Source organism: Nematolebias whitei, chromosome 15 (genome assembly GCF_014905685.2).
Source record: "Nematolebias whitei isolate Nwh7 chromosome 15, NemWhi1, whole genome shotgun sequence".
Classification (NCBI taxonomy): Eukaryota; Metazoa; Chordata; class Actinopteri; order Cyprinodontiformes; family Rivulidae; genus Nematolebias; species Nematolebias whitei.
The window spans coordinates 1,755,091-1,770,695 of NC_056512.1; positions in this window are offsets into that span (position 1 = coordinate 1,755,091).

Genomic DNA, 15,605 nt, shown 5'->3' on the forward strand with positions numbered 1-15,605 from the left:
GGAGCGTCAGCCGGGACCCCCTCGGAGTAGGAGAGATGAGGAGCATCAGCCGGGACCCCCTCGGAGTAGGAGAGATGAGGACCCACCTCAGGAATGGCTGCAACTGGGGTCTTAAGAGTCTCTATTTCTGTTAACAAAAAAATCATATTCGGGGAGCAAAGAAAGGCCTGGGATAGAAAGTAAAAAATCCTCCATCTGGGTCAAAACTAAATCAAAGGAGGACGGGTTTCTTTTAGCAGAACTGAATAGTTTAAGAACTGTCTGATTAATATAAAAAATATCCTCAGGGGGAAAAAAAGGAAGGTCAGTATGAGTGGGTGTGGTGACGGGTGCCGCCCCCACTGGAAACCTGGAAGGTGAGGTGGCGGGACACGCCCCCACGGTGTCACAGAGAAAGCTCTCCGGAGGTACGGCCAGGCTGGGTCGAACAGCTGCGGCGCAGAGTGGCGGTGAGAGGCCGGATTCCGCCCCCACCAGGAACCTGGAAGGTGAGGCGACGGAACCCGCCCCTGTAACGTCAACCGGACCGGACTTACCGAACCGAGCAGGAGTGGACCGGAGCTCCCGCGGGATGCTGGATCTCGCCCCCACCGGAAACCTGGGAGGTGAGGCGGCGAACCCCGCTCCCACGAAAACACCGGAACCAGCTCTGAAGTTCTGCTCGGCAGCGACCGGACCGGCCGCCGCAGACTGCCTCCGGAACCGTCCACCGCGGCGGCGGCGGGACGGTGAATGGACAGAGACGGAGAGGAGCTCGTCCATCACAGCACGAGGAGGGAAAAAAAAAAAAGGTGAGTGTTGCCGAGTGAGAACCCTGCCCGCTGGGTTCTGTTCTGGTCGGGTCGTACTGTTAGGATTTGTGGTCGGAGCGAACCCAGAGTGCAGAACAGGGACTCAACTCGGCAGATATACAAAAATAGGTTTTTAATGTTAAATGAAAAGTACAAAATAAACAAGCTGACGGGGCAGCAAAACTTACATAAACAAGGAGGGAGGCACGGGGAACTCAGGAGGCATGGGGAACTCGAGGAACCAGGAAGACAAGGAGAGATTCAGGAGACTCAAGAAAGCGTACCCAACGAAGACGACCCGACAAAGGACAAGACAGAATAGAACGGCTTAAATACTGGGAGAAGACGAGACATGATGACAAACAGCTGGGACGAGACACAGGTGGCAACAATGGAAACTAATGAGGGAAGCACGAGGGAAACAGACACACCGGGTCACAGAAAAGTACCATCCTTACAAATTTAACTTTCAGTTTCCTTACCAAGTTTTCCACACGGAACTTAAAAGAGAGATGCGAATCGACCAAGATACCAAAATATTTATAGGAATCAACAAACTCAATTGGGACACCATTTGAAGATGAAATCAGAGGAAAAACTGCTGGGACCAACATCTTATCTGAAAAAAGGCATCCCTTTGATTTTGTCGGCATTTAGGACAAGTTTGAGGTGGACCAAATCTGTCTGGATGATGTGAAATGCAGATTTCAAAAGCTGGAAAGCCTTATCAACTGTTTTAGCTCGACAATAAACAACTGTGTCATCAGCATAGAAATGTATGGATGCATCAGGGATGTTTTTACCTACAAAGTACATTACGTATGTAGATTGTAAAGAGGGTGTGTCCTAAGACTGAGCCTTGTGGTACACCATTGTTGACTTTTAAATAACTGGAGGAAGTACCTGTAACCCGGGTATAGATTTTAAATTTCTATTCTGTCATTTCACTTTTAAGCCCCCTTCTGTTTTGAAAATCCCGCGATAGTTAAAACTGTTGACGTATTAGCATCTATTCTCGCGGGACCACTGAGCAGCCAATCGCTGTTCAGTGTTAATCATGTGCGGCCCCGTAGCCAATTTGGGAGAGTATATCAGCTGGAGCGGGAAGGTAGGGACTATCAGAACATGCCGGGAGGAACGGAGCTGTAAGGAGCCACTTACCTTTTGTGGACAAAAGAGGAAACTATGTGAGGATCTGGATTTCACTGCGGATCTGGCCAGGTTGATGGCGAGCTGGAAGTCCAGGCCTTGAGCCTAAAGATTGGATTGCACTTGTAGTGCCTGAAGATTGCTGTTTCTCCTGCCAGGCTGGTAGGAGGCTCCTTGCAGCCAACTGAACAATTTTGTTCCTACTTCAATAGGACGTTTGTGAGCCCCGGACCTGCACTGAACCAAGAGTTTTGAATAACTTGCTTGGGAGCTGAAACAACCTCAGCTCTGGGTGAAAGAGCTGAGGGGTGTGGGTTTGTGGGATTGTTTTTCCTTTTTTTCTTTGTTGGTTGTTTTCTTTTTCATATTTTATATGGCCATATGTTTATTTCACTGATATTGTAAATTTGTATATATTTTTCCCTCACTCTAAATACAAATCACCTGCAACTGCAACTTCTAGTCTGTCTGCTCCTTCATGAGTCGTACCTTATCTTCTGAGAAACTAGCCCATTTGACATTTTTTATGCTTAAACTATTTACATTGATATATTGCAGCATAGTTTTCTTATAAATATGCTACATACCATTATGTTGAACACATTGTCTCCGGTCTGAGAGATAGTTAGAGAACCAATCAATGGTGTGTTTTGAGAAAACGATTTCTGAGAGCTTATGACACAAGATGTTATGATCCACAGTGTCAAAAGCTTTATCGACAGGTCTAAGAAAAGTGCAACACAATAATCCTTAGCATCCAGTGCTTCAACAACGTCATTACGAACCTTCAGTGAAGCAGTGGTTGTACTGTGTTGTTTCCTGAAACCAGATTGAAGGCGAGGTATGCATTTAAATGAGTCCAGGTAATTTTTGATTTGAGAGTTTATCAGTTTTTCTAGAACCTTGACTAAAATACAGAGTTTAGAAATTGGCCGATAGCTGTTCAGTGAGGTGGGGTCACCTCCCTTCATCAAAGGATGAACAAAGGCTGTTTTCCAAGCATCTGGAATGGAGTTTTGGCTTATGGAGAGATTGAAGATGTGGGTCACAGGGACTGTGATGATATGAGCAGCCAGTCTTAAGAAATAAGGTGTAAGTTCATCTGGACCTGCAGATTTTTTAGGATCAAGACCTTTTAACAGTTTATTAACCTCACTAACTTAGAACAGAGAAAAAGAGAAGGTGTGATTAACTGAGGATTGACTTGTAGGAGGGATTTGATTTGTAGAAGTTTGGTTATTAAGTGAAGTGGCTGATTTTCCATTAGTAACTGTGTCAAATGAAGAACTAGAAGCAACAAAATGTTTGTTGAAACAGTTCAGGATCTTGTTCTTATTTGACACAGGAACAGAGTTAACGAGAAGTTGTGATGGGAGGTCAGATGATTGGGGGCTGCCTGAGAGAGATTTGATGGTGTTCCAGAATCTGTTGGGGTCATTTAGATTTTTGGAGGTCTGAGATAAGAAATAGTTGTGTGTTTTGCAGCTTTGATGGCAGTTGTGCATTTATTCTTCATCTGTCGAAAACTCAACCAATCAGTGTCTGAGCCAGATTTTCTTGCTGCGGCCCAAAGATGATCTCTCCTGTGCAGGCGATCAGCTAGCTCTGGAGTAAACTAGGGTCTGTCTCATCCCTTTATTCTGAACTGACGAAAAGGAGCATGTTTGTTCACAAAATAAATGAAACTATTATGAAAATAATTCCAAGCAGAGTTCATGTCATCAATCAATAGAATACGATGCCAGTCAAAGTGGGATAGACCCCAGAGGAATGACTCTTCACAAAAACGTTTCAGATCCCTTTTTTAAATTAATCTGGGCTTAGAAGGTGGAAGTTTAATATCTCTCACAGTCACTGTCATACAATGATCACTCAAAATTTTAGCAAATACACCTGTACCAGGGAATTTGTGAGGCATATTTGTTAGAAACAAGTCTAAGATGGAAGATTTTTCAGGACGGTTTTTGTTTGGTCTAGTGGGAGAGTCAACCAGTTGGGTTAGATTGTGAGACAGGCAACATTCCTTGAATTTATCACAGAGGGGGGTCGACTTATCCCAGTCAATGTTGAAAACTGCTGCCAAAAAAATCTCTTTGAATTTTAAATTACCAAGGAATTCCATCAGGGAGGACAGAGCCTCAGGTGTTGCTGAAGGTGGACGATAACAACAGACTATAGATAAAATCTGGCCTCCATTCAAAGTGATGTTTACAGCTAATGCATCAATTTGGTTTGGAATTGTTTTAGCAGACACAAGACTAACAACCAGAGAATCTCTGATGTAAACATCGACTCCCCCCCCCCCTTTTTTTGACGATCACAGTGGTAGATGTTAAATCTATTGACTACCAGGTCATTATTCAGTATAGATTTGTTGAGCCAGGTTTTAGAGATGAAGATTACATCTGCTCCAGAAGAACTGACCAGAATTTTCAAGGTGTCAAGTTTTCTCAGAAGGCTTTGAGCATTTACATGCATAAAATTAAGTCCTGACATGTTTTTAAAGTCATTTGGTGTCATATAAATAGTGGGGGGTCCAGGGTTGGGCTGACTCCCTGAGAGCAGTAACAACATTATTATCAGACATTTTCTTCAGTTTTTCGTGACTGATGTGTAATTACAGGAGTTAGTAGTGTGACAATTAGCCCCCATAATCGAACCATGAGAAACATTAATGAAGACGCGATCATTCAGAACCCAAAAACAGTGAAAGTTGAAGTGATGGGCAGATCCAGGTGTATTAACAAGATTCAGTGACTCCAGATAGTCTGAGATCTGAAAATAATGACAATAATATGAACAGTGCAGAAAAGTCTCAGACCATAAAATGTCACAAATCAAATGGGCAAACAAATCCAATGAGGTGGCCACACCTGCAGTTTGAGTTGGGCTCAGGGGTTTCTGGCCCCCTTGTGAAGATGAATGGATGCTCCCATGGGAAACAGGAGCTGGGTCCAGAACCAACAGGCAGAAACAGATAATTTGCAGCAAATAGCCGAGCGAGTTGCCAGAAATCCTCCTGAAATGAAAAGCATTGCCCTAGCTCATTTCAGGCCAACGGGACAACAGCGTGATCCGGAATAAAATTAATTATTATCCAGGTGAGTTTTGATAGAGGCCTGTAGCAACTCCGATGCAAACTCTGAACTTCTCTCGAGTACCACACAGCGCTGCTCCTCCGCTTCTTTGCATGTCACCTCCGCACCCCACAGCACGAGAGGACACCCCCCAGTGAAAACTACGAGACTGACCGGAGAGGCTGAGGCTGAAGTCGTCACTGGTCCGGTCTGGTTCTGTTCCAGTCCGGCTCTGGAGCTCCATAGCACGAGAGACGAAGAGGCTGAAGTTGTCCCTGGCCCGGTTCTACTCCGGTCCAGTTCCGGCGGCGCTTCAAAACATCAAAGTGTCTCCTCCAGGCGGACACAGCCATTCCACAGAGGTGGACAGTCTTTCGTTAAAAGTAACGGACTGCTCACTGAATCTGAGACCGGCTCTGTTAAAGGCGAAGTCCCCCACAACCAACTCGGTTCAGTTCTGGTCCAGTTCGGGGGACACTGGTATACTTCCCCCACACCAATGAAGACACCACAAGAGCCAGTCCAGCAGAAAACCAGTGAAATACCACCTGACGATTCTCGTCAGAACCAGGCAGAACCACAAAGGTCCAGATGAGAAGTTTGTTGGGGTCCAGAGAGAGAGAAAAAAAACACTGGACCTTCGTGCGACGACTCCCCAGCTCGAGGGGTCACCTGGCTGGCAGGGTATGCTCAGAGTGACAGGTAGGGTGGGAGCGGCCGGTCCTGGACCAAAATATATTTTTGGACGGTCCCGTTCGGCTCTCTGATTCACTGAACTCCGAATTCGGTTGGAAGTGGGACCAACTTTAGTCCGGTTCGAAAAACAGGTCAGTTTGATGATAAAAGACTGCAGAGAAGCCGGAGGGAGCTGCCATCCATCAGCTTGCTGGAAGTGAAGTGGGAAGTTTACTGGTGATCTTATCATCAGGTGGGACACACACCAGCAGCTTCCTGTTAGTTCATGTCCCATACACAACAAACTCAAATACATTCTCTGACTTAGTTCACTCTGTACTTGTTGATACCAAAAGACAAGCAGATCCAAAAGACAAGCAGATACAGATAAAGGATAGGATGCAGTTGTGATACATCGAGCAAAACAGCACAGCAGATAAGAGCGTCTTTACATCTACCACCAGTCTGACTCTTCCCAACTCTTTGTTGCGTTTCCATCTTTCCCTGTCCTTTGCTAAATTCTCCTCTCTTCTGTCTGTATTGGCATCTCGTCTAGCTTGATATCTTCTTTGTTTCTCAGCAGCTGAGAGTGACATATCTACAGTAAAAATGTAGGTTATATTAAAAACAGTATTGTAATTTAGTCAGTAATTACTTCAAAATGCATTTATATATTTAATTATTTCATTCATTCATACATTTATTAAATTGTACTCATTAACTTTTAAAATTACTACTCAATGTAGTGCATGATGCATGACTGCATGATGTCCGCTCTGTTACTCAACCTTGGTAACAGAGTTTGACGGTAACAGAGTTGATCATTTCAAACATTTCTGTTAAAAACTCTACTTGCTAACATAAATGCTAAAAGCACGTCATCAACAAAATCATGGTTTAAAAAACTTTAGATAAACATCTATTTTAAAAAAATCTATAGTGTTTTTCTTATGATATTACGGTAACAAGATTGGCTTCGAAAAAATTTACTCTTGGTTTTAACGCTTTTCATATTGAAATAATTTCTCAGTGAAGGGCAGACACCTCTGTGTGCTTGAGATCCTATCAGTAAAAGGAAGTGGCATCATTTCATTCTGTTTATATAGCTGTGGAGTGTAATTCCACAAATTTAAAGGGAAAGAACCATAAGGTAACAAAGTTGACTAAATATTCTCGGACACATATTTTTTTTATGAAAAAAGGTGTTTTTAATTTATTTACTGCAATATTGTTGCATAGATGACTATTTAGGAAGGTTAGGAAAAATAACATTGACAGATTTCAAAAAGAAAAATATTGAAAATAAACATTTTTCCATCATATTCCAAGATGGGAACAAAAACAGTGACCAACTCGGACAACAAGAAATTATGTTTATTGAACTATATAAAACACATTTAAATGTAATTATATCATGGTATGAATTGTGACATATTATGATCCATACAAATAACCCAGAAATTATTAAGATTCAAAAAATGAAAACATTTCAACAAAGCAGACCACAAATATTGACCCTGGACACCAAATGTATCTCCAATTATAGAATCACCCCCATACACAAACAGAGTGTTGTAGTGTATGCGGTCCAGTGCAACAAGGACTGTCCAGATCTCTACAATGTGGAAACTAAACAGCCTCTTCACAGATGCATGGCTCAACAGAGGAGAGCCACCTCCTCAGGACAAGACTCAGCTGTTCACCTCCACCTCACAGATAAGGGACACTCTTTTGAGGATCCAAAAGTGCACATTTTGGATCGAGAACACAGATGGTTTGAGAGGGGGGTGAAGGAAGCAATTTATGTAAAAAGAGAAAAATCGTCTCTGAACAGAGGAGGAGGCCTCAGATTTCCACTTTCAAAAACGTATAATAGAACTTTAAGACTGATTCCCAGCCAGTTTTCACACTTGATGGGAACAGAGGGGCCTCATCTGTGAATTAGAGTAACAAAGACCTTAAGAAAACCCTATTGTTAAGGTGTTTAGGTGTGAATTGTCAATGTACATATGTGTGTTTATCTTTTTTCACTCAGCCTTATAACCTGAATCTCTCACTCACTGCTCTTTGAATTGAGAAAGCTCCTCGGATGAGAAGCGAAACGTCTTCTGTTACAAATAAAGTCCAGTTGTTTTTGTATTGAATGTTTTTTGAATTCACCCAGTAGATTAGAGTGTTGTGCAATCTTAACTAGGGGAAACCCAAATTGAGTTAAGATTAAGGAGAACCAAAGCCAAAAAATTCACCATTCTCTTGGTGATGTCTGGGCACAACAAACATGATTTTTAATGTTTATAATGAGATTGTTGATATGGTTTGTCCTATAAGAGCTTAGATGATGACTGCAGGAGAGAGGCTCATTTTGGGGATTTGAAGTTCATCCACTAAGTTTTTGCTGATCAGGTTCTGTTCCGCCCCAGAGTCAGTCAGAGCCTGAATGGAGAAATTAACATTGTTAGCACAGATCAGGACAGGAAGACAAGATTTTCCCAGGAGTCAGAGAAGTTGAAAAATTGCTGACTCAGGACTTTCTAGATCTGATCCAGTCTCTGAACTTTGTACACAATGTTGCAGGACCAACTCACCTGCATGGCCACACACTGGATTTAGTATTAACCTTTGGTTTATCTGTTTCTGAGTTAGAAATTGGGGATGCAGTTTTTTCTGACCACAAACCAATTTCTTTCAACACTTCTCTTGTCAACGAGTCCAAACCCCCTCGCTCTCCAGCCAGGCCTTGTTGAATATTTAACCCTTCCACTGCTGCACTCTTTTCATCTGCTTTTACTAAAAACTCTCTCTCAGTCTGTGAATCCTCTTCCATGAACACCCATGAGCTAGTCACTGTACATCAAGAGACCTGTGCTAAGGTGCTTGACCTAGTTGCACCATTAAAAATGATACATCCAAAGCGCGCTCCACACCCTTGGATGAATGAGATCACTCGCGCAGCCAAACGTCAATGCAGGAAAGCCAAACGTAAATGGAAGAAGGACAAACTTCACGTTTCTTTTATCATGCTAAAATCATGTTACAAAGAGTACCAGGTCACTGTTAAATCAGAAAAAAAATACTTCTCCCAAATCATTGCCTCAAACAGCCACAATCCCCGCATTCTTTTCAACACCATTAACGCCATTTTAACCGTGCCTCAGTCTGACAACAGGGAGGTCTCTGCAGTTCCGTGTGAGGACTTTGCCAGTTTCTTTGTTAAAAAGTTTGAGTCGATCAGGTCACTGATTCCTCACACCACAGCTGACCCCTCTGTCTTTGTCCCCTCCACATCAGTCTTTGACCAGTTTGAACCCATTTCCCTCTCATTTCTAAATGACGTCATTGGTTATATGAAACCCTCAGGTTCCCCTGCTGACCCCATCCCTGCATCGTTTTTTTAAACAAGTCCTACCCTCCTTTGGACCCTCTGTTCGTGACATTATAAACAGCAGTATGGCTACAGGTGTAGTTCCTGACGCTTTTAAACATGCAGTGGTAACTCCTTTAATTAAAAAAAAACCTGGACTTGACCCTTCAACCTGCTCAAACTTCAGACCCATCTCCAAACTTCCCTTTCTTTCTAAGATCCTGGAGAAAATAGTTTTCACTCAATTAAACGAGTTCTTCAGTGGAAATTCTATTCTTGAGATCTTTCAGTCTGGCTTTAAGAAACTACACAGCACCGAAACAGCCTTAGTTAGGGTCTGCAACGACATTCTTCTGGCAAATGACTCTGGTCAATCTGTAGTCCTAGTACTCCTTGACCTTACTGCTGCATTTGATACTGTGAACCACAATATCCTTTTATTCCGGCTAGAACACTGGGTTGGGATTACTGGTGCAGCATTAGAATGGTTCCATTCATACCTGAGCGACAGGAGTTTCTGTGTTAATTTTGCTAACACTCTAACTACTTCAGTGCCTCTTTCCTGCGGGGTCCCGCAAGGCTCCATTCTTGGAACCCTTCTGTTTTCTTTGTATCTCCTCCCCTTAGGGTTTATCCTGAGGACTCAGATTTATCTGCCGTTAACACCTAACAGTTCCTCCTCCATTCGCCCTTTGTTAAAATGTCTTGATGACATCAAGACTTGGATGGCTGTGAACTTTTTGAGTTTTAATGATCAGAAGACTGAGGTCATTGTATTTAACCCTAGCTCTGCCACTGTCACTGATCCTGCAAACCTGGACTCCCTTCAGCCATATCTTAAACAGTCTGTTATCAATCTCGGGATAGTTTTAGACTTTGACTTTAAGTTTAATAAGCAGATAAATTCTGTTCATCAAAAAAGCTTCTTTCAGCTAAGGCAGATAGCTAAACTCAAGTCCGTCCTGTCCAGATCCGACCTTGAAAAATTAGTCCATGCATTTATCACAACCTGGCTGGACTACTGTAACTCACGTTATGCTGGGGTCAGTCAGGTCTCTCTCTCATGTCTCCAGCTTGTCCAAAATGCTGCAGCTCGGCTACTAACAGGAACTTGCAGGTTTGAGCACATTACTCTAGTTCTGTCCTCTCTTCATTGTCTTCCTGTGCGTGTCAGAGTTGATTTTAAGATTTTTCTGCTGACATTTAAGTGTGTTAATGGCCTTGCACCCTCATACCTCTCTGACCTCCTTCATCCTTATACTCCTTCTCGGGCCTTGAGATCATCAGACCAGCTGCTTTTGGCCGTACCAAAAACCAGCTGAAGCTCAGAGGAGATCGAGCGTTTTCAGTCGTGGGCCCTAAACTCTGGAACAATCTGCCCATCAACATTCGACAGGCCACCTCAGTCTCTATTTTTAAATCTCTCCTCAAAACACATCTGTACTCAATGGGATTTAACACAGGGTGATCTCATTTGGTATTTCGTTGTTGATGATTGTGTTCATCCATTTTGCTTTTACTCCCTGACATTTAACACAGGGTGATTTGATTTAGTATTTCATTGTTTCTCATTATATTTCATGTTTTTATGCTTTTATTCATGTTACTGTAATATGTTGTTATTAATATTTGATGCTGTGATCTTTTTTTGGTAAGCACTTTGATAACAATTACTGTTTTAAATGTGCTATATAAATAAATGTGACTTGACTACATGTGACTTGTACCCACCAGTATCTCCTGGATTACTGATGGGCTGTCTTTTACCTGAAGACGATAGGAGGTGACCACATGACCCTTTTTACCACAATATATGCACGCATTGGAATTGAGGGGTGATGTTGTTTCTCGGGAGAGAGTCGGTTCCACCCAATTAGCATTGATTCGGGTTCAGCGGGTGATGTCATGGGAGATGAGAATGCACTTCTGGGTACCAGGTGATCTTGGGATTTGTAGTTCTCTTCTAAAAGACTTTCTCAAATCCTATTATCTATCTGTATAAAAAAGTGATCCAGATCTGCTGGAACATCTCTGGTTGCAAACTGATCTTTAGTTTGCTTGTTCAAGGTGTTAATGAAGGTACTATGTGATGCCGTTTCACCCCATCCATATTCCTTCACAATAATGCTGAAGTGAATGGCAATCTTAGACACCGTCTCTTTACTTTTCTGTAGGGCGAAAAGTTTTTGAGTCGCTTCCTCTCGAAGCAATGGGCAATTGGTGGTGGTGTGTGTGTGTGTGTGTGTGTGTTGGGGGGGGGGGTCAAATACAGAGGAAATCCTTCAGGAACATAGCAAATGTCAGAGTTTTGTTGGGGCATCAGGGAAGGTAAGCATAGGCCCACTGGAGTGCTTCACCTTTTAGAGCACTAATCACATAGGTGATGCGGGCTGAGTCAGATGCGTACATTATTGGGGCACAATTAAACGCCAAGTTGCAATAGAGAATGAAGACTCCAAAATTTTTGTGTGGTCCCTTCAAACATTTCTGACGGGCGAATATCTGGTTTTCTGGGGAACAGGGTCTGAGGAGACAGTTGACTAGTTGACATCTCTTGTCTGAGCGAGAAGACCATACCACCCATCTCCCAAAGGTTGTCTTGGTTAGTTTGCTGCTGAGTTAGAATCCGCTGTAAGGTTAGATCATGGTGGTCAGTACTTTTATTCAGTCTAGATAGAATCTGTCCCTCTTCAGTCTTGCTATGGGGATGTGATTGGTTGGGACATTCTATCATGATTATATTAATGTTGACCCCAAAGTAAGCAGACTGAGAAGGAAGACAGAGTCCAAATACAAAAATAAGTGATCTTTATATACAGATGCAGCAACGGGTTCCAGGCTGAAAGGGAAAACGAGGAGATGGTGAGTAAATGGAAACTCGATATATTTTGCAGTATGATTTCTTGAGACAGTAGATAATGTCTTACTGTTGTGTTTTGAGTATCTTGAAACAAGATAGAAAGACGCTATATAAGTACAGTCCATTTACCATTTTGTAGAAGAGGCCAGTGAGCAATAGACAAGGTCCTGGGTTTTCTGGAGATCTGAGCAGAGGTGAGTCTCAGTGGAGAGAAGAGCAGGTTGACACAGGCAGAATTGTTTGTAGATGTTGGTTGATGGGATGTTGATCCACAGGTGCACCACGAAGGAGCGAGGAGGTTTTTGGGAAGACTCAGGTGAACAGGACATGGGAGTCCCAAGTGGTGGTTGATGTCCCAGCACTGAAGAAATGTCTGGCAGGAGTTTATACTGTATTCACCACCAGTCCAGTCCTTCTCAGTCTGCAGCAGGTGGGATAAATTAGGTGGGGATTGGCTGTGGAGAGAGTGAGTGGCAGAGAAAACCCAGGAATCCTACATATTGAGTTCGGGGGCCTAATTAAACTTAAACTGAGACACACATCTTTGTTATAATCTGGGACATAGAAATATTTATCTTTTAGTGTTATTATTGTTTAATTATAAGGACTATAACAGCAGATGCAGACTCCTCTCTCACAGTGAGAAACACTCAAACATGATGAGCACACTCCCGTGGAGGAGCTGTCTCCTTTGAGGAAGTTTAGTGACATGCACAAGTTGCACGTCTATAAGATGATGACAACACTCAGAAAACATTAACATTATGATTTTTTTTGTAGTTTTTATTATATTTGGATTTTTATCACAAAATGTCCTCTGCAGTAGGTAGGTAAAGTAGAATAAGTAAACAAACAAATAGAAAATACAAACTTTCCTACAAATACCACATCTGGGCCTACAAATCACAAGCCCACCATTTATCTAGTAATGTCCACAGCAACTAAGAAGTAGATTATTTACTTATACTGTAAACCTTGAGACATTTAAATTACCCACCATTACAAACGCATATAATCCCCTAAGCAATATTTAATCTAATAAGTAAAGATTTTCAACCTAATAAATTATGGTTGATGGCTGAATCAATTAATAAACATAAACATACTTAAACTTTTTTATGAGCATCTTCACAATGATTTTTTAAAGCTCGCTTTGCATCACTGTAACTTTGCAATAGTTGGTGCTATCAGAAAAATTCCAACAGTTTCTGAAAACTAAAAACTTGCACTTTATCCACTAGGCTTATCATTGCTCTCTGACTCCTGCTGTTGCAGGGATCCTCTTAAACAGCCCCTCTGTATCCTTTCTCCCACACAGACATGACATAAAGAGGTGAGCCCAGCCAGATTTTGTCAAATGCTGTGCATTTGGGTATCCCACCCCTCTTCACGCAGGACACAGGACAGGGTGGTCAAAATCTGGGACTGTCCCACCCAAATCAGTAGAGTTGACAAAACTTTTTTTTTTCCTTTCTTTCATTTTTGCAGATGACAGAAATTCATTGTGGGGATGGAGAACTTTAATGCATGTCTGTTTCACTTGGTTGTCCACTGGACAACCTTAAGGTGAGACTGGTTGTCTGTGAAGAAAACAGGTTGTCTCTGGCCAACAGAAACTGCTTATGTCGAGCCCTGTTGGAGTGTTCCAATTACAGGAGCATCACTTTCCTTAGCCTCCCTTAGTCCTTTGGTCTATTTAGGGGTGCTACAGAAGAGGATCCAATTGATGGTTGAACCTCAGATTTAGGGAAAATTATGCTTGTCCCATTGTGGAACACAACAAACTCTTTACCCATGGTCAAGAACTCTGGATAGTGTCTGAAAGAATGATTGTGGATACAAGCATCAAAATTGGGTTTCTCTGCAGGGTAGCTGGACTCTCCCTTAGAGTTAGGGTGAGAAAGTTCAATTATCTGAGAGTGTCTTGGAGTATAGCCACTTCTCCTCCACATCCAAAGGAGAAAGTTGATGTGATTCAGTTTTATAGTAAGGAAGCCCCATGACACCTTCCTAAGGTGGTGTTCCAGGCATGTCCACCTGGGAGGAGATATTGCGGAAGACCCAGGGCACTCTGGAGAGACTATGTCTCTCGGATGTAAATCTAGAAACCTAGAAATTTCCCTGAATCCTCCCAAATTAGCTAGAAGAGGAGGCTGTGGAAAGAGATGTCTGGACCTCCCTGCTCAAGCTGCTGCACCCAAAACCTGACTCCAGAACAAGCAGAACATGATGCATAGATGGATAAAAACAATTTACAGCTAAGGAGGGAAATCAATTGTTGGCGGTGATTTAAGGTTGACTAAAAGTGAGGCAAATATTTCTGTAGAAAGTTATATTGTTTTTTTTTGTGTGACTGCATTTCTTCCAATTGAGGTTACTCTTTCTAATGATGATATAAATTGGGATTGTGGCAAACTACCAGATCCATTACTCAAACTCTTGTAATATACCATGAACCTTCACTATTGTTTGTTCTAGTTATATTGTGCACGTGGATTGTGACAAATATCAATACTGCACTAAAGAAAATACAGAAAGAGGCCATCTTAGTCAAAACAAAGTTGTATTTAGCAAAGTCATATCACATTGTTTTTGTATTTAAAAACAGGAAACCTTGATACCTTGATGAAAGCAGTTTGTGTTATAATAATTTACATCTGTGGTAAATATAGAACTGTTAGTCATTTAACTTCAAGTGTATTAATGCAGATTTCACTGAATGCAGATGAACATGACAGCAACTTATTAAAGATCCTGATGGTAAAAACTAACAACTTTTCTGACTCTTCTTTTTGTGGGACAGCGATATAGTTTAAAATGGTATAGTCCATCCATCCATCCATTCAATCAGTCAGTCAGTCATTTATGAAGTCATTCATGTACTGTCTTAGCTTGGTCATTGTCACATTAGCTTAAGTAGAGCTCTCCATATTGGAAGAACGCTGTTTCGTTTCAGTATGGACTTGTACATAGCTGAAATGACAATAAAACTTATTTGACTCTCTGACTCTGACTTTCCTCTTTTTAGTCACTTTTTTACTTATTTGGTTGGCCATTTCCCAGCCACCTATGGGATATAATTTTTCCACTAAATTTTCAGTACACCACATTTAAATTTTAAAAAGTTAAATCTGGTCCTCTGGACATTCAAAAAAAACAAGACAAAAAAAAAATGTAGAAATGTTTCATCTTTCATGATCTGGATCTTTGGGATGAACCAGTCTTTGTCAAAGTCATTGATTAGTTCTGATAGAGGACATTTGCAAACTTAGGTGTACCACAAACCCACCCACACAGACCAGTATTTGCAGTTTGACTCCCATCACCCTTTGGAGCACAAGTTAGGAGTCATCAGGACTCTGTACCACAGAGCAGACAGCATCCCCACTAACTCAGGAGCCAGGCAGAAGGAGAAATCCCACACAAGACAGGCTCTAGAGCAATGTGGATATCCTAACTGGGCCTTCCTGAAAGCAGAGAAGAAACCCAAACAGGACTCCTGTCAGCCATCAGGTGAAAAAGAGGAACTCAGACCCAGACCAGTGGTCATTCTGTATGTTGCGGGAGCATCACAGAAACTGAGATGTTTATTTTCTAAATATAATGTCCCAGTGGCTTTTAAACCCCAAAATACATTACGGCAAAGACTGGTTCATCCCAAAGATCCAGTCCCCCGGCACAAACAGAGTAAT